Source organism: Abramis brama, assembly GCF_963993115.1.
Source record: "Abramis brama genome assembly, chromosome: 4".
Taxonomy (NCBI): domain Eukaryota; kingdom Metazoa; phylum Chordata; class Actinopteri; order Cypriniformes; family Leuciscidae; genus Abramis; species Abramis brama.
Window position 1 is genome coordinate 13,748,758 of NC_139966.1, and position 24,865 is coordinate 13,773,622.

Sequence of the window (24,865 nt, forward strand, 5' to 3'; positions counted from 1 at the left end):
ACTGGGGCTCCATGCAAGATCTCACCTCGTGGGGTCTCAGTGATCCTAAGAAAGGTGAGAAATCAGCCCAGAACTACACGGGAGGAGCTGGTCAGTGACCTGAAAAGAGCTGGGACCACCGTTTCCAAGGTTACTATTGGTAATACACTAAGACGTCATGGTTTGAAATCATGCATGGCACGGAAGGTTCCCCTGCTTAAACCTCTGGAGTCTGGGGTGTTTTTGGGGTCCTTGAGATGTTCTGACATGCCCTGACATTTGTGCTTTTTTCAGTTGCTTATAAACATATCAATGGCAAAAAAAAAATTACACTCTATTTAGCACAAACAGGACTACCATAATATGTGAGCCACATGTATGTACATGTTTTCATTTTTGAGAGAATAATGTTTATGCATGGTTATTGAAAAAACAAAAGTCAATAAGACTTTTGACTAATGGAGTTTAGTTTAGCTCCTCGCCTAGAGTTTTTTCTTCAAAATGATGTGAAATTCATCCTGCCTAATCATTCACATAAAACGATACATTGATTTAAGTTTTGCGAAACACTTTTAGTTTGGAAAGCCAATATGCGGATGGGGCGTAAACGATCATGCATATTTAGTAGTTCACACCTGATTAGACAATGCCCCTGCATACTTAATGAGCCATTCATTCAGGTGTGTCACCTATAGCTAACTTAAATATACAAGCTTCATAAAAATGATAATTCTAGAAGAAAATTTCAGATGGCATTTAGAGGCTTTTGCATCTGAACTCTTCATATATATACACACACACACACACACACATATATATACATATATATATATATACATTACCAAATTGGTTCACAGTTGGAGGTATCGCAATTTTTTTTTTTTTTCACAAATTGTGCTTGCAAATTGTATAATATCCAAGGTAAACATGTCTAGTAATTGTGCAGTTAATTCTCATACTGTATTTTCAGTTTTGGAATATTTATCCTCTCCCCAAATTTGTCACTAATAAAACACAATACAAATTATTTAAAGAAAAAAATTATATTTACTTGTTTACATCTACCTTATAAATATATATTTTTTATTAAAAAGGTTACAATTACAACAATTCAAGTGTAATCTTTCTTTTTAAAAACTAAAGTATACAAAACGTATTATTTGATGACTTTATTTTTGATAATTTTTGATATTTTTCCTCATCTCAGTATAGCAATAGAGTTTGCTAAAAGCTGTTCATTCAATACAACAGTATTTGAAAATCGATAATATTTTGTAAAATTACATTTATATTTGCATTTATGTCAAAACTTAGACACTTTATTTCAACATATTTCAGTCGATTTTACTCATCTCAGTATAGCAATACAGTTTGCTAAAACATCATCATTCATTCACACACGCAATTTAAATTTAAACTCTTTTTGTGAGCTGTGGTAAACAGCGCATCTCTGCCGTTCATCATAAACAGAAACCCGATTCACGTGAGAAGGAAAAAAACTTACTACACCATTCCTCAGCTCGCTCCTCGAAATACCCGCACTTCTGAGGGACATTTTCCATTATTATTATTCCTCACAGCGCTGTGAGACGGTGTAAACAAGTAGGCTACAATCATCTGATTCAACTTGTTTTCTCGAGCTGATATGGGGGCGTTCACAGTTTGCACGGATTGCTCAGTCATTTGCGTTTGAATAGCGCGCGCTCTCCGAGGGCGGAGTCACATTACAAGTAATTAGATGAGATGAGAATGACTGACATCTCGCTCTTTTCTTACAGATTACATGAACTGAGAATATTTGTTTTTTATATAAATTACTTCATTTAAAAGAAGAGAATTCAAGCTTCATGCCTGTGTGTCTGCATGCCTGTTTGACTGAGTATTCGCTGAGTTATTGTTCATTTTCGGACGCGTTTCAGAATGGACTACACGGACAGAGAGAAGGCAGAACTCGCTTCGTGTTTATTTTTCTTTATTTGGCAAAAAGCACAACACTTTGTTTTTATTGTGAGTATACACAAAAATAATACACATTTAACAGAATCGATTGATGTATGAAACTCCTATGGAAAATCAAAGTCAACAGAGTATTTATGAGTTTCTTTTACACTGATAAAAAAAAAGCGAGCTGGTAATCGCCGGCGATACCGCCGACCTCAGGGGGTTAAACCAGCACATGTCAAGGCCCGTCTTAAGTGTGCCAATGACCATTTGGATGATCCAGAGGAGTCATGGGAGAAAGTCATGTGGTCCGATGAGACCAAAATAGAACTTTTTGGTCATAATTCCACTAAACGTGTTTGGAGGAAGAAGAATGATGAGTACCATCCCAAGAACACCATCCCTACTGTGAAGCATGGGGGTGGTAGCATCATGCTTTGGGGGTGTTTTTCTGCACATGGGACAGGGCGACTGCACTGTATTAAGGAGAGGATGACCGGGGCCATGTATTGCGAGATTTTGGGGAACAACCTCCTTCCCTCAGTTAGAGCATTGAAGATGGGTCGAGGCTGGGTCTTCCAACATGACAATGACCTGAAGCACACAGCCAGGATAACCAAGGAGTGGCTCTGTAAGAAGCATATCAAGGTTCTGGCGTGGCCTAGCCAGTCTCCAGACCTAAACCCAATAGAGAATCTTTGAAGGGAGCTCAAACTCCGTGTTTCTCAGCGACAGCCCAGAAACCTGACTGATCTAGAGAAGATCTGTGTGGAGGAGTGGGCCAAAATCCCTCCTGCAGTGTGTGCAAACCTGGTGAAAAACTACAGGAAACGTTTGACCTCTGTAATTGCAAACAAAGGCTACTGTACCAAATATTAACATTGATTTTCTCAGGTGTTCAAATACTTATTTGCAGCTGTATCATACAAATAAATAGTTAAAAAATCATACATTGTGATTTCTGGATTTTTTTTTTTAGATTATGTCTCTCACAGTGGACATGCACCTACGATGACAATTTCAGACCCTTCCATGATTTCTAAGTGGGAGAACTTGCAAAATGTGTTCAAATACTTATTTTCCTCACTGTATATATATATATATATATATAATATATATATACATACAGAATATATACAGAATATAAACAGAACTGCATGCGTCTTGTGGAAGAACATTGTAGCCGGAGCTACTTCTCTATGTTTATTTCTATGACGTGGGTGAGTCACTCAGGCACTTTGCTTCTCCGCAGCGGTGCCGGTGTAAAGTAGTCCCGGGTATAAACGCTTATTACAGGCTTACCGTAGTGATTCAGGATAAGACAAAAACACGGTTTGAAAAAAGGCATTCATGATGTACTCGCTCATTATATACATTTAGTAAATTCTGAAGCGAATTTTCGTTATTTGATGCGACTTTCAAAAGGTGATTTATTCTGTTTTGGTTGCTACCGTAGACATCAGTGTTTATTCTCGAACTATAAACTTTTATTTCAGTACTTCTGTGATCATTTGAATATTTGTAACACCGAAATACCGATACTGTGTTGTTGAAAAGATTGTGAAAGTAAAGCTGTTTCATATTGACAGCTGCTCTCTCAGCGATAGCGCAAACAGATTTGAATGTTCCAGTGTGAAGTTTTTGTCATTTAGGAATAAGATCGTGTGGGTGTTTGAATCGATATCGAGATCGTCTCTCTCTCTCTCTTTCTCTCTCTCTCAAAACGTATATGAGTAGCGCGAGTGCTTTCATTACTATTTTAATATTCACGAGGTGAGTGTGAGACGTCGCTATTAAAGGATAAGCTCCCAGCACTTCGCCCACACATCAGTCCAGAACCGTTTTTGGAACCGAAACTTAGGAATTTCGCACGGTTCCGGTATTTTTCAAAAAACACTACCGGTTCTGGATAAGAACCGGTTTTTGGTTCCCAACCCTAACTATAGCCAAATGTAATTGATGATCAAAACAATGAATGTGTAGGGCACTTCTCTGTTTAATTTGTTTTGAATATGTTTCTGCATGCCTCCTTCTCTTCCAGATATAACGCTGGCCCCGTCATAACAGTGACTTAATATTTTATTTGTATCGAGACCAACATTTGACAGCTCCTCAAGTACGATGTTTGTGAGTGACAGGGCATCGCACTTATCTGTGGTCAAGACTGACAACAGCCTCTCTTTCACTGTGCAGTTCTGGTCAACATATCGAAGAACAGAAGCAACATTCTCATTGCCCGTCGGGTCCTTGGTTCCATCCACTTTAATTTTAAACCATGACTCCCCAACATCTTTAACAATGTTCTCTGTCACGATTGTGTTCATCAGTTCAATTAAATCATTTTGAACATCGTGTGATGTGTACGTAGCATTTTTTGGAATTGTACTGAAGGCCTGAGCTAGCTCTTTGTTTTTTCTCAACGTGTAATCAAATAGAGACAGGAACAGTCCACTGCCCGCGTCACCTCTGTCATCAACTGAATCAATGGTACCCCTCAATGGCAGTTTGTTTGATACCAGGAATTCAATAATGTCAATTATTGAAGACACATAAAGGCGGTTTCGAGAAAGCTGATCTGAATTAACTAGGGTTGAAATCTCTTTTCCTGTGGAACATCGCAATTGCTGCTCTTTCTAAATAGCCATGCAAGCCAGATGCTCTTTACAGTTAGCATATCTGTAAAATCCTTTTGCTTTATCTGTCGCATGCTTCCAGTTGCAAAAATCAGTACTTGTAAACACAGAGTCACCCAAATTTCCGACAAGGAAAACAAAATGCCGAATCTGCTTGCTCTGAATATTCTAGCCATTCCCTATCATTGTACCAATTTGCCGAAAATGACCGTTTTTATGTTGTTGTTTCTTTGGAAACTGCTTTAAACAAACTTGGACTGGCTTTTCTTTACTGAGGTCCTCCGGTACACTATACGATGACGGCGTCGGCGAGTCCTTGCATTTGGCGGGCTGGGTGACTGGCAGTGCCGTTAGCGGGGCTGCATTGTCAGAGTCCACACTGCTTATTTGGAGCTTAGATGAGCCAGAAGAAGTAGCAGCAGGTGTTGTGGGTTCTTTCTTTTTAATCCATTTTCGAATGTCCATTGTGAAACCAACGATATGATGCAATATGCAACCTTGAAATTATTGAATAGCCGTTCTACAGTCCGTAGCCGTCGTGTGAACTTTCCCATATGAGAAATTTAACGTAATGTTAGGGCAGTGGTTCTCAACCTCTCCTGCAGGGACCCCCTGACAGGCCATGTTTCTGTTTTAACCCTTGAAATAGCACACCTGATTCAATTAATTAAAGGCTTAATAAGTAGTTGACTAATTTATTAATTGACTAATTCCTACTCTTCCTACTCTAATAACTACTCATTAATTGAATCAGGTGTGCCATTTCAGGGTTAAAACAGAAACATGGCCTGTCAGGGGGTCCCTGTAGGAGAGGTTGAGAACCACTGTGTTAGGGTGAGCGAGCAAGCAAAATCAAATGACCAATCAAAATTCGACTTTGCCTAACAGACTGTCTTTAACTAAAATATTATTAATTTAGCTTAATATTCACAAAAATAAGAAAATGTGAAAATGTAATTGGCAAATGTGATTTTTAAATAGCATATTTTATCAGTAAAATCCCGTTTACATTCATGGTGATCTGAGGGGGCGGGAGAGTCACGTTGAGGGGGCGTTGAGATTTTGTTTTAATGTACAGTAAATGCACAATTTCTGACAGGAAAGCTTTTCTGCTGATGGCGAGGGTGATGTTTTTAGCACAGCTTATGAGAACTAGACTGCCAGAAACCACAGTGCTGTTTGTGAGGGAAGCACAGAAGAAAGAGAGGAGTGGTGTGCCAGTGAGGAAAAAATATATCCAAATGCCAAAATCACTAATGAAGAATCACTACTGTGTGTACTTGCCTACAGCCTCAGGCATACAACATCCAAAGTGGCTTTGAGTGACTTCTTAGATCTTATCAATCTCCACTGTCCTGATTCAACTAATGGCGTTCCAGATAGCTTATAAAAGCTCATGAAATCCTTTCACTGTGACACTTTTGAAGTCCAGTATATTTGCTCATTCTGACAATATTTCTTTGGTTGTTGAAGACATATTTGATGGCACTATGTACAAATCTATTGATGCACTAAATGACCAAAAATTGGCGAATATTTCACTGTCATGGAATGTTGATGGTGTTCCAATTTTCAAATCTTCTCCTTTTCATATCTGGCCACTTCAAGTCACAATCAACGAGCTCCCCCCTAATCTGAGGGCAAAGCATGTCATTCTTGGCGGTTTGTGGTAAGAAAGCCAGAAATATAGTATTGAATGTTACATGTCGATGTTCCAGTTTCCAGCCTTTGTTTTAAGTTTGATCTTGTTTTTGTAATTAAAGTTACGTTTGGGTTCTCAACCAGCTTGCCTCCAGTGGTAATTCGTGACAACCATAGAGAGCCTTGGTATATTGGAAGAGAAATCGAGCAAATTGAAAGAAGGTTACTTGCCATTAAACCACCTGCAAGTATAACAAGACCACCCCGTTCAATTTCTTTGCGTAAATATTTGAACGCTTCGGAATACAGACACTTTCTCTTATTTTACAGCCTTCCCTGTTTGTTTGGCATTTTACCCAGAAAATATCTTGACTATTTACTACTTCTAGTACAGGCAACATACATTCTCCTTTAAGATTCAGTTTCCCCCCACAACATTGACAAAGCTGATGGCCTTTTAATAGCATTTGTGGGCCGTTTTGAGTGTCTGTATGCTAAGTGTCATGTGTCTTATAATGTCCACATACACATACGTAAAAAATTGGGGTCCTTTATGGAGTCACAGTGAATTCATATGAGTCCCAGTATGGACACCTTCAGAAACTCTTTCATGGCACACAAGCTGTAGCAGAACAAATTGTTAACCCTCTATTGCATGAAATATTACTATACTAAATATATACATTATATAATTTCAACAGTTATCTGAAATGTCTGGTAATAATAACCAGGAACCTGGAACCTGTCTCACTGAAATACACTATTCATTCGTTTCATTTCATTCAGTCATTTTTTGCTGTTTCATTTCATTTCATTCTCTTCATGCCTTGTGAAAGTCAACAAAGCAGTTCCTCTCTGCAGTGAAGCAGAGGAAAACTGCACACTTGGAGCACTTGCTTCTCACAATGCCCTTGCATCCTGGCATTTTGCATCTGCCATTCTCAGATGCATGCAAGGGCCAGTGGTCTGTGCGGTCTAATAAAATGGGATAATATGTTACAGATAACCTACAAAATAGCTTAAATCACAAAATATAAAAAATTATAATGTTTTTATCTTTAAAATATAAGCAAAATTTGTAAACATAGTCTCAGAGTAGTTTCATGCTATGTAAGTCAATGGGACTCCATTAGGTTGAATGCACCAGGACGTTTCCATATTTGCATATAGTTGCCATATGGCAACAAATGTATTTTAGCATATTACAAAAAACGTATAAAATCAAAACTGAATTTAATGTTAAAAAATTAAAGTTTACTTACCCCAGATAGTGATTTCAATTTTTTATTTGATGAAAATTTTCCAAAATTCTGAATAAAAGGCAATCTTCGGGAGTCCCAGACAGTGATGTTTGCATGTCAATGTCCAAGAGCAAAAAGGACTGGCAAACAGGATATCCTGGTCATGTGACCTCATAAATTGTATTTCCTTCAAAGTAAAATCCCCCTTTTCACATCTAACTGTAAAAACATAGATTTTATATCACAGCTTTTTAGAAAATTAAGATAAAGTAATTGTTGCCATATGGCAACGCTATGCAATAGAGGGTTAACATGTTTAACCTTTACCAGCATGTTCCACGACTCATTGCTGCTGTATTCAATGATGAACAAACACAGCAAAGCAAAAGCTTTGTTGAAAAAATGTTGGGAGGCGCCAAGATTGTGGCAAAGGGTGCTTCTCAATTCTTATTTGTGCGTCCTCGTTTCCTTTCCTCGCGTCTCAGCTCCACCCCCTGGAGGACGCGAGGGAAGGACGCAAGGAAAGAAAATGAGGACAGAGGAATCAAATGAAAGCTTTTTTTATACATTGGAATACTTGATCTCTCAGCGTCACTTCACAGCGTCATCAGCAGCGCTCAAAGGATCTGCCCTTATGTTGTTGAAGTTTGGTTATTTAAGAAATTCATAATAAATAATAATTAAGCAAGATACCCTGTTGAAGTATGTGAGATGTGTGGTTTATATTAACTGCAAAGGTAAAGTATAAATTAAAATGTGTATCCTCGCTCATGACTCCTCAGGAAGCTCCTCACTCCTCGATCCATGACTCCTCGCAGTGCATTTAGAGAATTGAGATGTCCTTCAAGATGGCTGAGCTTGATCGGTTTCCGGGTCATAGGATGGAGGACGGAGGAGCGAAGAGACGAGGAGGGATATTGAGAAGCACCCAAAGTGCATTGGTAGTTCTAGCGTGATGTTTCTAGGATGCCCACATGTACGACAGCCAACCCCAAGAGAGTCTTATCTCCTTCAAGAATCAGGTTTTAGTGCAAATAAAGCTTTCAGTTTTTATTCTTGGGCTGTGGTTAATGGCAAGCAAATTCATTCAAAAGGAGCAAAATCTTTATCTAAAAGAATCAACCATGCAGTTCAAAGCAAACATGGGTCTGTAGCATTGATACGATCATTTATAGATGTAGGTAATGCGCAAGGAGAGGGTCATGCCTTCATTGATGTTATGAAAACAAGTATTGACATCAGCAAAGACAGAGAATAAATAGCTGGATTTGCATTTTTAATATTATAAAAGGTAAAAGTGTACAGTATATAGACGCAAATCTCTTGAATGTTGAAATGTCTTGGATGTTTGCATAAATGTATGATTTTGAAATGATTTAGAGTAATGGTTAATTTTTATAATTGCCTATAGTCTATTCTTACTCTTAATTTTATTCATTTATTTGTTAAGACTCATTGTTTTTTATTGCTGTCAACAGCCAGAGCATAATATATCAAAAATAGTTCCATGAAATGTACTTAAATCTAATAAAAAAAATTGTATTAAGGGTATTTCCCAGAATTAGGGCCTATTTCTGTCCACAGAGTGTAATTCTATTAAAAACTAATTAAATCTAATACATTTTACCACCACTAATTAGTATAAACAAAAAGAAGCCTAGACTTTTTTTATGGCTGCTCTTACTAATGATTTTAACACATTTTATTGGTGTTTTGTGGTACATTATCTGTGTTTTGGTGTTGTCCGCCACCAGAGTCATGCCATATGTCAAACATCATTTATCACAAATTAATAAAAAAAAAATATGCATATGAATTAAATGTTACCTGAACTAATAAACTACATGCACAGATTAAGCATATATATGCATTTTGTACTTTATTTTGCTTAATTTCTACCTGTTCCATGGTTTAGCCGTCATTACCAACACGCTCTGCATAAAGGCACTTTCCTACTTTTTTTTCATCAAAAGTTTATTTGGTAGCCATGGTAACCTAATTTCACAGTGGGGCACATGGATTTCAAGCTGCAAGACTGATGCCTTGATGTCCAGAAAAGTAAGTAAATCTACTCTTTATTCTTTGTGTTGGGCATGTACACTTATTATGCATCATTACCATATGTGTTGTATTTCTGTATTTTTAAACATTTTGGGATTATTTTTATCACTTTAATAGTTAAAATGGTGTACATTACATGTAGAAAGCTAGCTACACTTGCTAAGTCATCATCTTTGCTAGTAAGGCTAGTTTTTTGACAAAAGTGTCATTACCAGCACAGTCATTACCAGCACATTACAGCTTGTGCTGGTAATGACAGGTTGTGGTGGTGATGACGACAGATACATTAAACATACTGTTCTTTAAAGAATTTATGTTAAATACGTTATCTTAAATGAATTAATATAGGCTACATTTACCAATCAAAAGTCACTATATTTTAAATTAAGTAATGCATTTGTTTTTAAAATACTAAATTAATTCATTATAATTATTGTGTTTAGGTGTGGCATGGCTCCAAAAGCAGCTGCCCAAAGGTCCAAATCTTACATAAAACGTATAAAAGATGATCCTGAGAAATATGCACAGTATCTGCAGAGTGAGAAAGAGAGATATCGTAGAAAAAGAGAAACAGGAAAATTGAAATCTGTTTCCCTATTGATCACGCGAGAACACAGATCTGAAAAAAAAAACCCGATGGAAAGTTAATCAACAAAGGAAAAGAGCTAAGGACAGAGAAAAAAGAGAAATAGAGAATTATCTTTCAATGAGTAGTCCTCCCGAATCTCCTGATATCCATACACAAGAGAATCAGAATAGGGATGTGCCAAATGCAAGGAATGAAAGAGGTGGTATGGCGGTTTCCGTCCAAACCCCAAAGCAAAGAGGACGCAAAAAAGTCAATAGAAACAGAAGAAAGGTCTACTATGATCTTCAAAAGTCAAAAAAAAAGCTGGAAAATGCCTTGCAAAAGGTTGAGAAGTATAGGAAAAGGTTAGAGAGGCTGACTAAGAAGCATACCACTGAGCAGTCCCCAAGAACTAAAGCAAGAAAACAGATAAGGGGAGGACATGGTAATCTCAGGAAGACTCTTGTGTTCCATAACACATTAGTCTCACAGCTGCGACAAACCTACCATCAAAAGAAAATTAAAGGGGCATTCCACCCATTTGAACATTGTTTTTTATTTAAAGTGGGTCATATATGTAGTCGAAATGTAAAATAAATTTTGAATTTGGTGCCTTCGTGACCGAGGAAAGACAAAAAATAACTTCAGGACGCATTTGTATGAAAGACAACAACTCCCACAATGCACCACATTGCACAGCTCCGCAAGCCACTCCCACTAATCCAGAAAGCGCATATCTGCCTATAAGAGAAATCACTCTTCCGTCTACAAGGCTAGCTACCACCAGAGCTTGAAATTAATTTCACACAAAATGTCTAGGTAGTTGGCGAACTCATTAGTGCATTACTCCTCGTTTGTATTTCTTTCGAAAAGGTGAATTATTGCATGGTACTTGGATGTTCAGTCAGAACATATGCGGTGCGAAACTAGGATAGTTCTCAACACAAACGTCCGTGTCCTCGTCTGATTCAGAGATTTCGTCCAGGAGAAATTGTCATCGTTGAAATTCTTTGCCGCAGACGGACTCTATCTCTGTGTTCGTAGTTGCATAGTGAGATCACCGGCGTCACCAGTCCGCCCTAACTCGAGCCAGTCCGGGCTCCTCGTCCGCGGCAGGCAGGTCTTCTGCCTCGGCTGCTCTTCGCTATAATGCGGCTTGTAAAGGTAGCCACAAACACCTGATTCAAGCATCAGACTTCCGAAATCCTCTTCTTCTATATCATATTGAGCACTCTCCTCCGCTATTGTCATTACTTTACATCTGTCTCCACAGCGCCTGTTAGCTTAGCTTCAAACAAGATGGAGGATATTGCTTTCAGTTTCAGAGAGTAAAGTCCCACCCACTGATCTGTAATAGGTCTGTAGCGTGAGCGGGTCCCGCCCCTGGGAAAGATGAGGAACTAGTGCTTGTAGTCTCAACAGAAATCCCCCCCTCTTACACTTCCTCCTACAATGACGCAAAATGACGATTTTTGCGTCATTGTAGGAGGAAGTGTAAAAGGTAAATAACGGATTTCTCCCGTCTCAGGGGAAAATGAGAGAGTGTTGCACGACCATTCAATAGTATGACTGGGTTTCTAACAATGCAAAGCTTAATGCAAATGGGTGGAGTGTCCCTTTAAAGGAAAACAAATCATATCAAAGGTCATTGCTGGAAACATTTTGAAGAGGTACCGGTTAGTGTATGCGGCGCACAAAGAACTTGGAATATCCTACAAAACAATGAGAAAGAACATAATGACACCTGATCTTCAGTATTCCAGACAAAAAACATAGTAATGTGGTGAGCAACACTACAAAAGAGAAGATTAAACAATTCTTGGAACGTGACAACAATTCGCGAGCTACTACAGGAAAGAAAGACACCATAACTAGACAGAAATTCAAAAAGCAGAAGCGTTACCTCAGTGACTCTCTTTTCAGACTGTATCACAGTTTCAAGGAGGAATATCCCCAGGTGAAAATCTCATACAGTAAATTCTGTGAGAACCGTCCTTTCTGGATCGTCAAACCCTCCATTCAAGACAGGGATACCTGTTTATGCAAGACCCATGCAAACATCCAACTCATGGCTGATAAGTTGCTTTATCTTAAAGTAATTAGTACCAACAGAATTGAAAACATAATGCACTCACTATGTTGTGAAAGTCCAACTAAAGCCTGCATGTACAGAGAGTGTTTCCATTGCCAGGACAAAGAAGTACAAACTGCTGCATTTGAACCTGGTGAGCAAACACAGTGGATGGAATGGTGGAGCAAAACTGAAATCAGGGAGAAAAAGAAAGGTGGTGATAAGGTGACATTCACTTCTCACTTAACAGTAAGGGAGCAAATCCAAGGAACCATTCAACACTTGTTGGAAAATTTCACAGCAGCACTAAAGAACAAGTTTGGCAAACATTATTTTAACATTGCACATCAGTACTCAACCCTCAAAGCCCTGAAGGAAAATGTTCAAGAAAATGAGTTAATTCTCCATGTGGACTTTGCTGAAAATTATCAGTGCAAGTATTCTTTGGAAATACAGGCTGTACATTTTGGAGACTCTCATAAGCAAGTATCCCTACACACAGGAGTTGCTTATACGGTTGATGGTGCTCAATCCTTCTGTTCAGTCTCCGCTTCAATGCGACATGATGCCTCAGCCATATGGACACATCTGAGCCCTGTACTCTCTCACTTCAAAGAGCTCATCCCGTCTCTGAACACACTGCACATGATAAGTGATGGACCAACGACGCAGTATCGTTCAAAGAAAAACTTCTTCTGTCTCAGCTCTGTTCCATTTCAGCTAGGATTTAAAAAGGTCACATGGAATTTCCTAGAGGCAGGCCATGGAAAGGGTGCAGCTGATGGGGTTGGCGCAGCCTTGAAACGGAGGGCAGATGTTCTTGTTGCTGGTGGAACAGACATTCCAGATGGGAGGATGTTCTTTGAGAAGCTGATAGAAGAGAAGTCAAAAATCCAGCTCTTCTACATCACAGAAAGTGAGATAGAAGAATATGACAGATCTATACCAGACCAGCTTGAAACTGTATGTGGTACAATGAAAATCCATCAGGTAAGCTTGAGCACACACCACACAAGCAGTACAACAGTCCAACAGTTGGTTTTCGTTTAGTTTATATATGTGTTGTGCTTTTAGTTTGTAGATTTTTACCACCAAGTCCGGCCACATCAACTGGCGAATCCTAAGCTGTTTCTGCTCAGCTCCTGAAGATTGCCTTTGCTTTTCCCCTGAGTCTGTGGTCCTCAACAAAGCACAGAAAACCACTATGAAGACAGAGCCATGCCAAGGGATGCTCAGTACAACGCCTGAAATAACCATGTCTTTGGTGGGAGAATGGTGTGTGGTCTGTTATGATGGGGAGGCCTACCCAGGTGTTGTTCAGGATGTCGATGAAGAGTCTATCCAGGTGAAAACAATGTCTATCATTGGAGTTAACCGTTTTTTTTGGCCTCTGAAAGACGACATCCTGTGGTACAGGCATGAAGATTTCCTGGGGCTCGTGCCAGAGCCAAAACCAGTCACCAAGAGGCATATGATGCTTGATGTCTCTGTCTGGAATAAAGTATCATCCATGATGGATGAGAGAATGGATTGACGAGTTTTTGTCTGTTTTGTGGAAGATTTGGTATCAATGACATGTTTGTGGTGTTTCATTTTTTAAGCAATTGTTGAACAAAAAGTTTAAGTAAGACACAATTTGTCCGTGTGTCAGATTAGATTCTAGTTGTTTGGGGTACGTAATATGACTAATGTGTTATTTCAGCGTTTTACCTGTTCTTAACTGCCCTCCTGTTTCATGTTTTTTTTTTTTTTTTTCAACATGGCTATGAAATGATTAAATAGTCTGTTTAGACTATAATTATACTGAACCAATCCTGTTCACAAGGAACACAGTTCATGTTTGGTCTTCCATAATCAGATTAAACTATGTTTTGATGTTTAAACCGATTACTAGCTGGTCTTTTTTTGTTGTTGTTGGTCTGAAGTCACTTAGGATCTTAAATTACAATAGCTTATGATCAGTGATTTGTCATCACCGCAACAAACTGTCATTACCAGAACTGCAAAGTCATCACCATCACCATACATATTTTTGCCAATAAATTATGTATAAATTACAAAAACATCCTACAATTATATATTTCTGACAATGTTGGACAGTCTAAATGATCACTGTATTAAAAAGTTTTGATATATGGCATTCACTTAAAATAAGCTTATATTCCAAGATTCGTAGATTGATGAATCAGAAATTTTCATTTTCTGATGCAGATTTCATTTGCACTAAAGCACAACTCCGTTTTCTATAGACATTATTAAGAGCGTGCAAAAACTGGATGCATTTAACACGCCAAAATATTCAAATAATACGGGACGCGCGTGTGGATGTGATTGGTGTTAAGATTTCATAATGTTATGGGGTTTCAAATCAAAATATGATTTTCTGTTACGAAAAAGGACAGTGATTTCATACTATGTCCACTGGACACCGAGACTTTGTACATTGTAACATGACCATATGACAGCTTAAAATGTTATCTGATCTAATAAAAAAATATACAAGACAAACTAAAATATTTTCTAAATAAAATACAATTATTAACTTTTTCATATAAAATAATGGCATTTTTTAATAATTAAATATAAACTCATTTTTGAGTTTCGACTAGAAACACAGGAAAACACAGCTATACAACATTGTTCAAAACAAATAAATAATTTGTAATTTCTGAACATTGACTCTCAGTGTTTATTCACCTTTTTCTCATGTTTTCTCAATAGAATTAATAAAAGTATAGAATATAATATTTCTAATAGTAACGCAGTGTGACAACATGCCCCACCTGCACAACTGGGATTTAAACCCGGCTAGTGTCTTCTGCTAGTTAGCGAAGCATTAAAGAACTATCTCAACTGTTAAATAACATATTGGAGATTAAAATAATATCAGATTTGTCTCATTTTAAATAAACACATAAAAATAGAGATGAAAAAATATCTTAAGTAAGAAATTTACTTTTGCTATGGTTTAATAAATGTCAATGGATATCTTCCAAAAAAAAAGTATTTTGGCATTTTTTTCTCTATATAGTGTTGATATGGCAACTAGTAAATACACCAAGTTTTGTCATGCTAGCATGTGTGGAAGTATTTAAAACAAGTGTGTTACAACTAGCCCCGCGTTACGTTGTGCCCCGCGCTCCCCTACTCATTCTGGGAGACACAAGTGAATAGGGGAAAAAATTATTTAAAATAAATAGTACATTTAGAATTTATAGTAATAAATTAGTACACTCTTATTTTTTCATTACAAATACATTAATATTCAAATTAGATAGTGTATAGATACATGGCATATAATGGGAAAATCTGTTTATGGCCATTTTTACACATCACATAAAGCAAAATGGTATATCAAATAATTTTGTTATAGTTGAGACTCATCTTTATACAAAGTTTGACATAAAACCTTGAAACGTAAAAATATATTGGTGATTTAATCCTTTGTAATTCAAGAATGCTTTGGAATATAGACATATAGTTGGTCTTGTTTTCTAGAAGACATTTGGAAGATTATTGTAGAATGTAAAATTTTGAAAGTGAAAAAAAGTATTAAAATGTAAACATTTAATTATTTATATTTTAATTAAAACATATTTTACAAACATGTTTTACTATAAAACTGCAAGAAAATCAAAGCTGAAAATCTGAAGTTGTGTTCCAAATTAGTGTTGTCAAAACACTGAAATTGAAAAAATGTGACACTTTGAGCGCTGTTGAGCGGAATCGTAAACGCCTCTGATTGGCCATTGTATTCACGAGCTCATCGGATATGTCTGTGATTGGCTACAATGATCAACGCACGGGAGCGTTTGATAGCGGGAGCTTTAAAAAACACAAGCACCCGTCTATCAGCAGACCGGTTTACTACGGGTGCTTTCAAACGCTCCTGTGTGTATCTGTATAAACGCTCGCTGAAGAGCATCATTGATGTAGATTTACAACATGTTTTTAAGGCGCAGATCTCAGGTTACGTATGTAACCATGGTTCCCTGAGAGGGAACGAGATGCTACGTCAAGCGCTGCGGGAACGCCCCTGCGTGATTGCGTCATGAAGCACTCGTGAAATCAGTCCAATGGCGTGACGAGAAGTCATAGGCGGGTGACGTCATTGACCAGAAAACTATAAAGCACCCCTGAACCAAACAATGTCAGCTTCTGATAGGTCGAACAAGTTGGTCACAGGCATGTCGGGAGTATGGCAAAGCGACGCAGCGTCTCGTTCCCTCTCAGAGAACCATGGTTACATACGTAACCTGAGACGTTCCCTTTCAAGGGAACTTGCGCTGCGTCAAGCGCTGCGGGAACTGAATACCCATGTCGCCATATGTGAAATCGTCATGCACATTATACTAGAAGCACCCGAGAACCCGGAGTAGAACCCACATCCAGGTTATAAAACTTTACAAAAGTGTGCGGAGAGGACCACCCTGCCGCATCACATACCTCCTGAAGTGAAACCCCTGACAATAGGGCCATAGAAGCAGCCATACTCCTAGTCGAGTGGGCTCGGATCTTTAGTGGTGAGGGATGACCGGCCGACTCATATGCAAGTGATATAGTCTCGACTAGCCACTTACTCAAAGTCTGCTTAGATGCGGGCTTCCCTTTACTCGGGGACCCAAAGCATACAAACAGTTGACTAGACTTGCGCCACAGGGCAGCTCTGTGGATATATGCGTCTAAAGCCCTAACTGGGCAAAGTAAGTTTAATTTCTCCTGGTTTTGGAATGGAGGCGGAGAAAAGGCCTGCAACATTATCGGACCCGCCACATTAGTGGGGACCTTAGGCACATATCCTTCTCTTGGAAACAAGAACGCTTTCACCATACCAGGCGCAAACTCAAGATACGAGGGAGCAACCGACAGTGCTTGTAAATCCCCGATTCTTTTAATAGAAGAGATAGATAGAAGGAGCAGAGTTTTTAATGTGAGAAATTTCTCTGGCACCTCTCCAATAGGCTCAAAGGGGGCCAGGGCTAGGCCTTCTAATACAATGGCCAAATCCCAGGTCGGCACCCTTGAGCGTGCCACAGGCCTTAACCTCAAAGTACCATGGAGGAAGCGAGTTACCCATGGGTGTCTCCCCACTGATGCACCCTCTAGAGGAACGTGATAGACAGATATAGCTGACACGTATACTTTTAAGGTGGAGGGGGACAACCCCGAAGAAAACTTTTCTTGAAGAAAATCTAGCACTGAACCAACAGGGCAGTCAACTGGATTCACCGACTGGCCTGTACACCACGCAGCGAAAACTCTCCATTTTAGGGCATAAAGCCTCCTCGTAGAAGGAGCTCTGGAGTGCAACATGGTCTCCACTACCTCAGTAGAAAGACCTGAATCTATGAGCTGAACCCCCTCAGAGGCCAGGCCCACAGTTTCCACAGCTCCGGACGTGGGTGCAACACCGACCCTGACGCCTGGGAGAGAAGGTCCCTCCTGACCGGAATTTCCCACGGAGGACCCTCGAGGAGGGACACAATGTCTGACAGCCACACTCGGCCCGGCCAGAACGGGGCTATCAATAACAGCCGAAGCCCGTCCCGGCGTACTCTCTCCAAAACTCCTGGTAGTAATGCCAGAGGGGGAAAGGCATACAGACATAGCCTCAGCCAGGTCTGTACCATGGCATCCAACCCCAGGGGGGCTGGGTGCGTTAGGGAATAATACAGGGGACAGTGCGTTGTCTCTCGAGACGCGAACAGATCCACCTGAGCTTGCCCGAATCGGCTCCAAAGGAGCTCCACCACCTCGGGGTGGAGTCTCCATTCCCCCGGCACCACTCCCTGTCTCGACAGGGAGTCTGCCGTCTTGTTCATATACCCCGGAATATAAAGTGCCCGAACTGATAGCAACTTCCCCTGGGCCCAAACCAGAACTCGATGTGCCAACTTCCAAAGTCGGCGAGATCGTAATCCCCCCTGGTGATTTATGTAAGAGACCACCGCTGTATTGTCCGTGCGAACCAACACATGGTGGCCCCTGAGGTCTGGGAGAAAGTGTCTGAGTGCCAGAAATACGGCCAGTTCCAGCTCCAGCTGGTTTATGTGCCAGGAAAGCTGATGGCCGCTCCACAGACCCTGAGCTGAGCGGCCACTCATGGTCGCCCCCCAACCGGTGAGGGAAGCATCTGTCGTTAGCGTTAAGCGACGACAAGGAGCTCCCAGCACCGGACCCTGGGACAAGAACCAAGGATCTTTCCACATAACTAAGGCACGTAGGCATCGCCGCGTGACCTTGATCATGCAAAACGGATTTCCCCTTGGGGAGAACCCCCTGGTCTTGAGCCACCACTGTAAGGGTCTCATGTACAGCAGGCCAAAAGGAATCATGTTGGACGCTGCTGCCATCAAACCCAAAAGTCTCTGAAACTGTACTACAGTGAGTGACTGGCCTAGTCTTATCCTGTGCACGGCTTCCAGGATCGATTTTACCCTGGCGGGCGCCAAACGACCTCTCATGGTCTTTGTGTCCCATACTACGCCCAGAAAAGTGGTATTCTGTTGTGGAACTAACACGCTTTTCTTTACATTTAGCCTTAACCTCAACATCTTCATATGAGCTAGCACAGCATCTCGATACTGAGCCGCCTGATGTTCTGACTGTGCCAGGATGAGCCAGTCGTCTATATAATTCAGCACGCGGATGCCCTGGAGTCTCAAGGGAGCCAGAGCTGCATCCACGCACTTTGTGAACGTGCGGGGTGACAGTGCTAGGCCAAACGGAAGAACCCGATACTGGTACGCTTCGCCCCCGAAAGCGAACCTGAGGAACTTCCTGTGTTGCGGAAGGATGGAGATGTGAAAGTATGCATCTTTTAGGTCTATTGTGACACACCAGTCCTCGGACCTGATCTGACACACGATCTGTTTTAACGTGAGCATTTTGAATTTTAATTTTTTGACTGCTCGATTTAGCTGGCGTAGATCTAAAATGGGCCGCAACCCTCCACCCTTCTTTGGAACTATGAAGTACGGGCTGTAAAACCCTGACTCTCTGCTGTGGAGAGGAACCCTCTCTATAGCCTCTTTTTGCAGAAGCGTCTGTACTTCTCCTATCACCAGAGCCTGCTCGGAGTTTACTACCGTGTGTACTACCCCATTGAACCTGGGCGGGCGTGACCCGAACTGAATTCTGTACCCTTTTTTTTCTGTACGCAGGACCCAATCTGAGACATTTGGCAGAAGTTTCCACGCTGCCTGATAATCCACTAAGGGAACCAGCCTCTCGAGGCTGCCCTCTGATGTTATTCGAGCGGCCAGCTTGGTGTCCTGAAACGGCACACCGGCAGGAAGCAACCGAACTGACCCACTTCTAACCCTCCTCGGAGGGTGCGAGCTTCCCCATGCCGCTACGTTTCCGGGCGGACATGAAGATTTGAACTTGCTGAGGACCGCTGCGTCCTGAAGCACCAGAGGTGGCAGGGTTGGCAACACGGCCCCCTGATGGCACCGAGAGGAGGCGAGTGCCTCGACACACCGCTTCCCCTCGGAGGGGGCTGCCATCAGAATCCGAGGCCTTCCTGGAGATAATCACAGTCCTCAGATCTGCTCTACCTTGGGAAGACCTCGGCTGAGTGCGCTGTCCCGACCCCCAGTCTCTCTGTGGGGGAACATGGGCAGCTACGCTCACTTTTTGCTCGGCTCTATGAGAGGAGGGCATACTCGACTGGGGCTTCAACCAAAGATGCCTCTCCGTGGTCACCAGGGCTGCCATAGAGCGGCCGATAGATTTTGCCGCCTCCCTGGTGGCCCGAAGAGACAAATCAGCTGCCCTCCTGATCTCCGCTATTGTTTCTCTCCCTACTTCTTCACACTCATCATCTATGTCTTTCAGCAGGTCCGCCTGATATGCCTGTAAGACCGCCATAGTATGTAAACTGGCGGCCGCCTGACCTGCTGCCGAGTATGCCCTACCCACTAAAACCGATGTTGTTTTTACTGGCTTAGTGGGCAGCTGCGGGGCTTTCAGCGACGATGCAGACTCGGGAGAGATAGCTCGCAAGCGTCTCTTCCACCTGAGGCATCGCCGCATAACCATGTTCTTTTAAACCCATTATATTTGAGTATTCAGATGTTGCTGGGTTAAATACTCTAAATGATACCGGTCTAATCCATGACTTCGACACCTCAGTGTGGAGGTCAGGAAAGAACGGTAAGCCCCGCTTTGGAGGTTGTGATCTGGATGGCAGAAAGCGTTCATCTAATTTGCTTTTTGACTGACGGGCTTCCTGCTCATCGGCTGGCCAATCTAAATTTAATCTAACAACAGCGCGAGTGACAACCTCCAAAAGCTCCTCTTGTGTGTGTGCGTGTGTGTGGTGGTGAAAAACTTTCATTTTCATCTATTTTCAGATTTACAACATCCAGTTCCTCGGAACTGGAGTGCTGCTGCACCTGCACTTCAGCGTGAGCAGAAGAAACCGCCGCGCGTGCTTCTGACTTGTGAACTGAAGTGTCAGATCCAACAGGTAAAGGAAGAGATAGGGGACCTCCAGTCTCTAGCCCCGCCGTTAGATCCATCTGCGAACCCCAGGACGCGCGCCTCCGCCGTGCCTCGGCAGCAGCGGGACCCGAGCCCTGAGGAACGCTCGCCGAAGCACCCTCCTCAAAGAGTGCTCGGCGGGACCGGAGAGTTTTCATTGCCAGCTTCTCACAATGCCCGCAGGCAGCCCCCTCGAGAGCTGCCTGAGCATGCTCCGGTCCCAAACACATCACACAAAGCTCGTGTGTATCCCCACCCGTGAGAAAACGAGGGCAGGGAGTAACACACTGCTGCTTGCTCATTTTTATATATATATATATATTTCACAAATTCACACTTACAAATAAGTCAGATAGAATAAATGCGTATTTGGCGTGCTGTCCGAGGAGAGGGCTCCGGGCTCTGTATTCGGCCCGAACCCAGAGTACTCCCCCCGTATTCCTGGCTGTGAAAGAACAAGCCAAGAGTGAGGAGTCGGGGTGGTGGAGGGATGCTGAAAACTGTCAAGGAAGTTAGGTGAGTTGACAGAGTGAATATATATATATATATGCTTCCTCTCATGCTGATAGGGTAGACATGGTAATTGTTTGATGAGTTGATTGATTGATTGATTGATTGATTATTTGAACGTGCTCCTCCCGAACTTTGTTAATGAAACATCATATATTGAGAGACAAACACACATCAAATAGACAGAACGATTTCACATAGAGCGCTTGTGAAGACACAGAAGCTGACATTGTTTGGTTCAGGGGTGCTTTATAGTTTCCTGGTCAATGACGTCACCCGCCTATGACTTCTCGTCACGCCATTGGACTGATTTCACGAGTGCTTCATGACGCAATCATGCAGGGGCGTTCCCGCAGTGCTTGACGCAGCGCGACTTCCCTTGAAAGGAAACCAGAGTTCTCGCGAGAGCACAAGTTGAATTTGCTCAGCTAGTTGCTCTGGCATTGAGCCATGATGCTCATTAACTATGCCCTTGTAGCCGAGCTGCACCAATCACATCGGTGTATCTGATATAGGCGGGCTAGAGGTGAGCTAAACAAATGATGACAGCGCTGTGACGTCAAAGTAATTAGTAAACATTGCAGGATGCATATGGATGAACACAGTTGTTTGAAAAAGCTTTGGCCACTACAATGAACGAGTTAGACTTGGCTTTTATCTAAAAGAGGATCAGAAGACGGCCAGTGGCGGTTCTACATTGAATTACACCCTGGGCGAGACCCCCTTCGAGCGCCCCCTTCAATAATTTTTATTTATTTCCCCAGAAAACAAGACTTAATATCTTATGTCATTTTACTACTTTAGTAAAATAACGTTATGCATCTTTATTTAAGAAATGTTTGATATTTGGACTGGAAACAAGACAAAAATACTAAGTAAGAAAAGCATTTTTTTGCAGTGTAATAACTGAACTTGTAACAGTTTTGTTGCAAAGCACAATATTATGGTGAAATTAGATCTCGTGTTTGAGTTAAAACCGAATTATTGTTAAGCATAGCAAGAATCATAGCAAAAAGGCTAACAAATAAGAGTTATACCCACCAATTAATATTGCCCCTTCATTCATGACATGGATACCGTAATCATACAGAGAAAACATAGTTGCATACCTTTATCTTTCGCTCGTTTCTAAATTGGGCACCTGATGGCTTTGACCTTTCTTGTCCATCTCTTATTTGGCACTCGACATCGACAATCAACAGATTTCCCCTGATCCCCCCCATACCAACTGTCACTCACGACGAGTCACGACCAGAAGTCAAGACTAAACCATCTAAACCACTAAAACATCAACCATTTAAAAAATATCTCATAAATAATGAAAATAGAGTTTCACCTACATCTACATATTACAAAATAAGTCCATAAAATGTACAAAATTACATTAATCTATCACTAATAAATAATGCAAATATACAGATTCATCTAAATTCCCATCAGTGTTAGAACAACATCAAGTCACTCAGAACTACAAATCCATATTAATATAACTCACAATGGAAATATACAGATATGGAAGTACTTCAAATCTACAAATTCATATTAATATCACTCATAAAGAATGTGAATACATAGATTAAAATTCAGATCAGCATTTCAGAACATCTAGTACTTCAAATCTACAAATTTACATTAATATCACTCATAAAGAATTGTAATTACAGATTCAAATTCAGATCAGCATTTCAGAATAACATCAATTGCCTCATATTTACAAATTTACATTAGCACTATTCATGACATATCAAAGTATTATGATAATTGATTATACATTTTGAGCACTGGGACAGACAGTTTTTTTTTTTTTGGCTGCTGGAGAGTTTAAACAGGTAGTGCTCAACAAAATTCATTGTGTGAGTGATGTGCTTGGGGTATTCCACACTGAATACGAAATAAGTAGCAAAGAGGCACTCCATTGCCTCCATCACTGGTTGATGGTTTGGAGCCATTTGCAGACATCATCTGTAATCTTGAAAAGGAAAACAGAAAGTTACTATTAATTTCACATCATGTACATGTCACTACTTTATTAACCTCTTAGTCTACCATGAAAAAAAGTAAAGTTGTATTCTGTAAATGTAAATATTAAACTATCCCTTTAAGCTGTGTGTGCTTTAGAAACAGCAGAACCCTGGCCTGCTTCCAGTTCCTTAGACACCACTTGACTTGAACATAAAATAATCATTCATAAAGTTTGAAAAGGTTGAAGTGAATCACAATAGTGTTCACATTGGGCTGTTTACAATTATCTAGCATCATAAAAGCATTCTGAGCCGAAGTGCGAGTACATTTAACCACTAGCTGCAGGGGCGGTTCTAGGATTTCACCTTTAGGGGGGTCGATCAGTAAACAAGAGAGGATGATAAATTTTACTGAAGAAGCAGCACTGGCCTGATCATTCAGATAGCTGATTATAGTTTTAGGGGGGCTGAGACTAAAAATATGGGGGTTGAAGCCCACCTAAAAAGGGTCTAGAACCGCCCCTAAGCTGAACGCACAAGCGCTCTGTTCTGTAGGGCTGTTCTTCATGACCATTTGAGTGTGCGGTCAAAAACTAGCTTAGAGCACTATCTGCAGTTACAAACTAACTCAAGCTTAGGATCAGAAAACACAAAATGTAACAGTTTGCAACAAGCACAACACAACTTACCGATGTAAGGCAACTTGTGACACTGTCGCGGTTCAGGCTCTTTCGTGTTTTAGTGTAAATCCGCTGTAGAAACATTGACAACTTCATTACTAATGGGTTTAAAGCTTATAACAAGTAAATTACTTTAAAAAAAAATCGATGTATTTATCTGACTTACCACAACAATATTTCCGTCAGACCGTCAATTTAAATCAGCAGACGGGCATCAGTCTCTTCTCGACCGTTGGAATTCAAAAACGTGACGTGCACTGCACTGCACTCGCGAGACAGCGCTGCGTGAATATGCTCGCGCAAATGCAAACAAATTGTTTACTTTGTAAAATTAATGAAAATAATGAGTTTATTACTTCTTTTTGTTTATGTTTGCTGTTCAACAGATACAAAATTTAAATCCATAATGCAAAATTGTTTAGTTGTGGTACAATAATTTCACATAAATGACAAAGAATGAAATGAAAGAGCAGCAAACAAGGCTAAGACAAGACAAAAGCCTATTCAGCTATAAATGGCTTAGAATGAGCCCTTATGTATGTTTTTGTACTGAGTAATTTCTTGTTATGATGATAATGATGATGATGATGATGATGACGATAAGGTCAATATAGGGGTGTGCGATATAGCTAAATCGTCTGCGATAATATCGTATTTTTTGTTTTAACAATGTGCGCTTTAACATTATCAAGTATATTTCAAAAACTAAACAAATCGTGCCTACAGAGTGCACGCATCTAGGCTAATGTAAAGTTACATGATGAAGTCTAGCTATAATAGTGCGCGTGTGCATTTTGAGTGCGTTCTTTCACTGCATTATTCAGTGTATTAAAATGCATTTATGAATGCATGTGAATGATCACAAAATTCAAGATTATGGGGGTTAGAAAATGTATATATTTATATCATTTTATGTAGTTAATCAATATCACACGAAGAGTGCCATTTCAGTTTTTCTCCTCCAAAAATCAGCATGATTAAAATGTGATATTAAGTTACTACAACAGTTTAATAAACAATAATTTAATTACAACTACAAAATGTTGCAGAATAATGTAATATATGAATGAATAGCCTAAAGAACCTTTGTGC

General features: G+C 40.5%; 1 long non-coding RNA gene across 1 annotated transcript; it reads right to left on the bottom strand.

Annotated features, from left to right (window-relative positions):
* Nucleotides 1–22,818: 22,818 nt before the first annotated feature.
* LOC311082014 lies at nt 22,819–23,995 on the bottom strand. The gene is made up of 3 exons (XR_014606085.1): nt 23,940–23,995; nt 23,783–23,845; nt 22,819–23,101 (listed from the first exon to the last, which is right to left on the bottom strand). It is a non-coding gene; the product is annotated as an uncharacterized lncRNA (long non-coding RNA).
* Nucleotides 23,996–24,865: the final 870 nt, after the last annotated feature.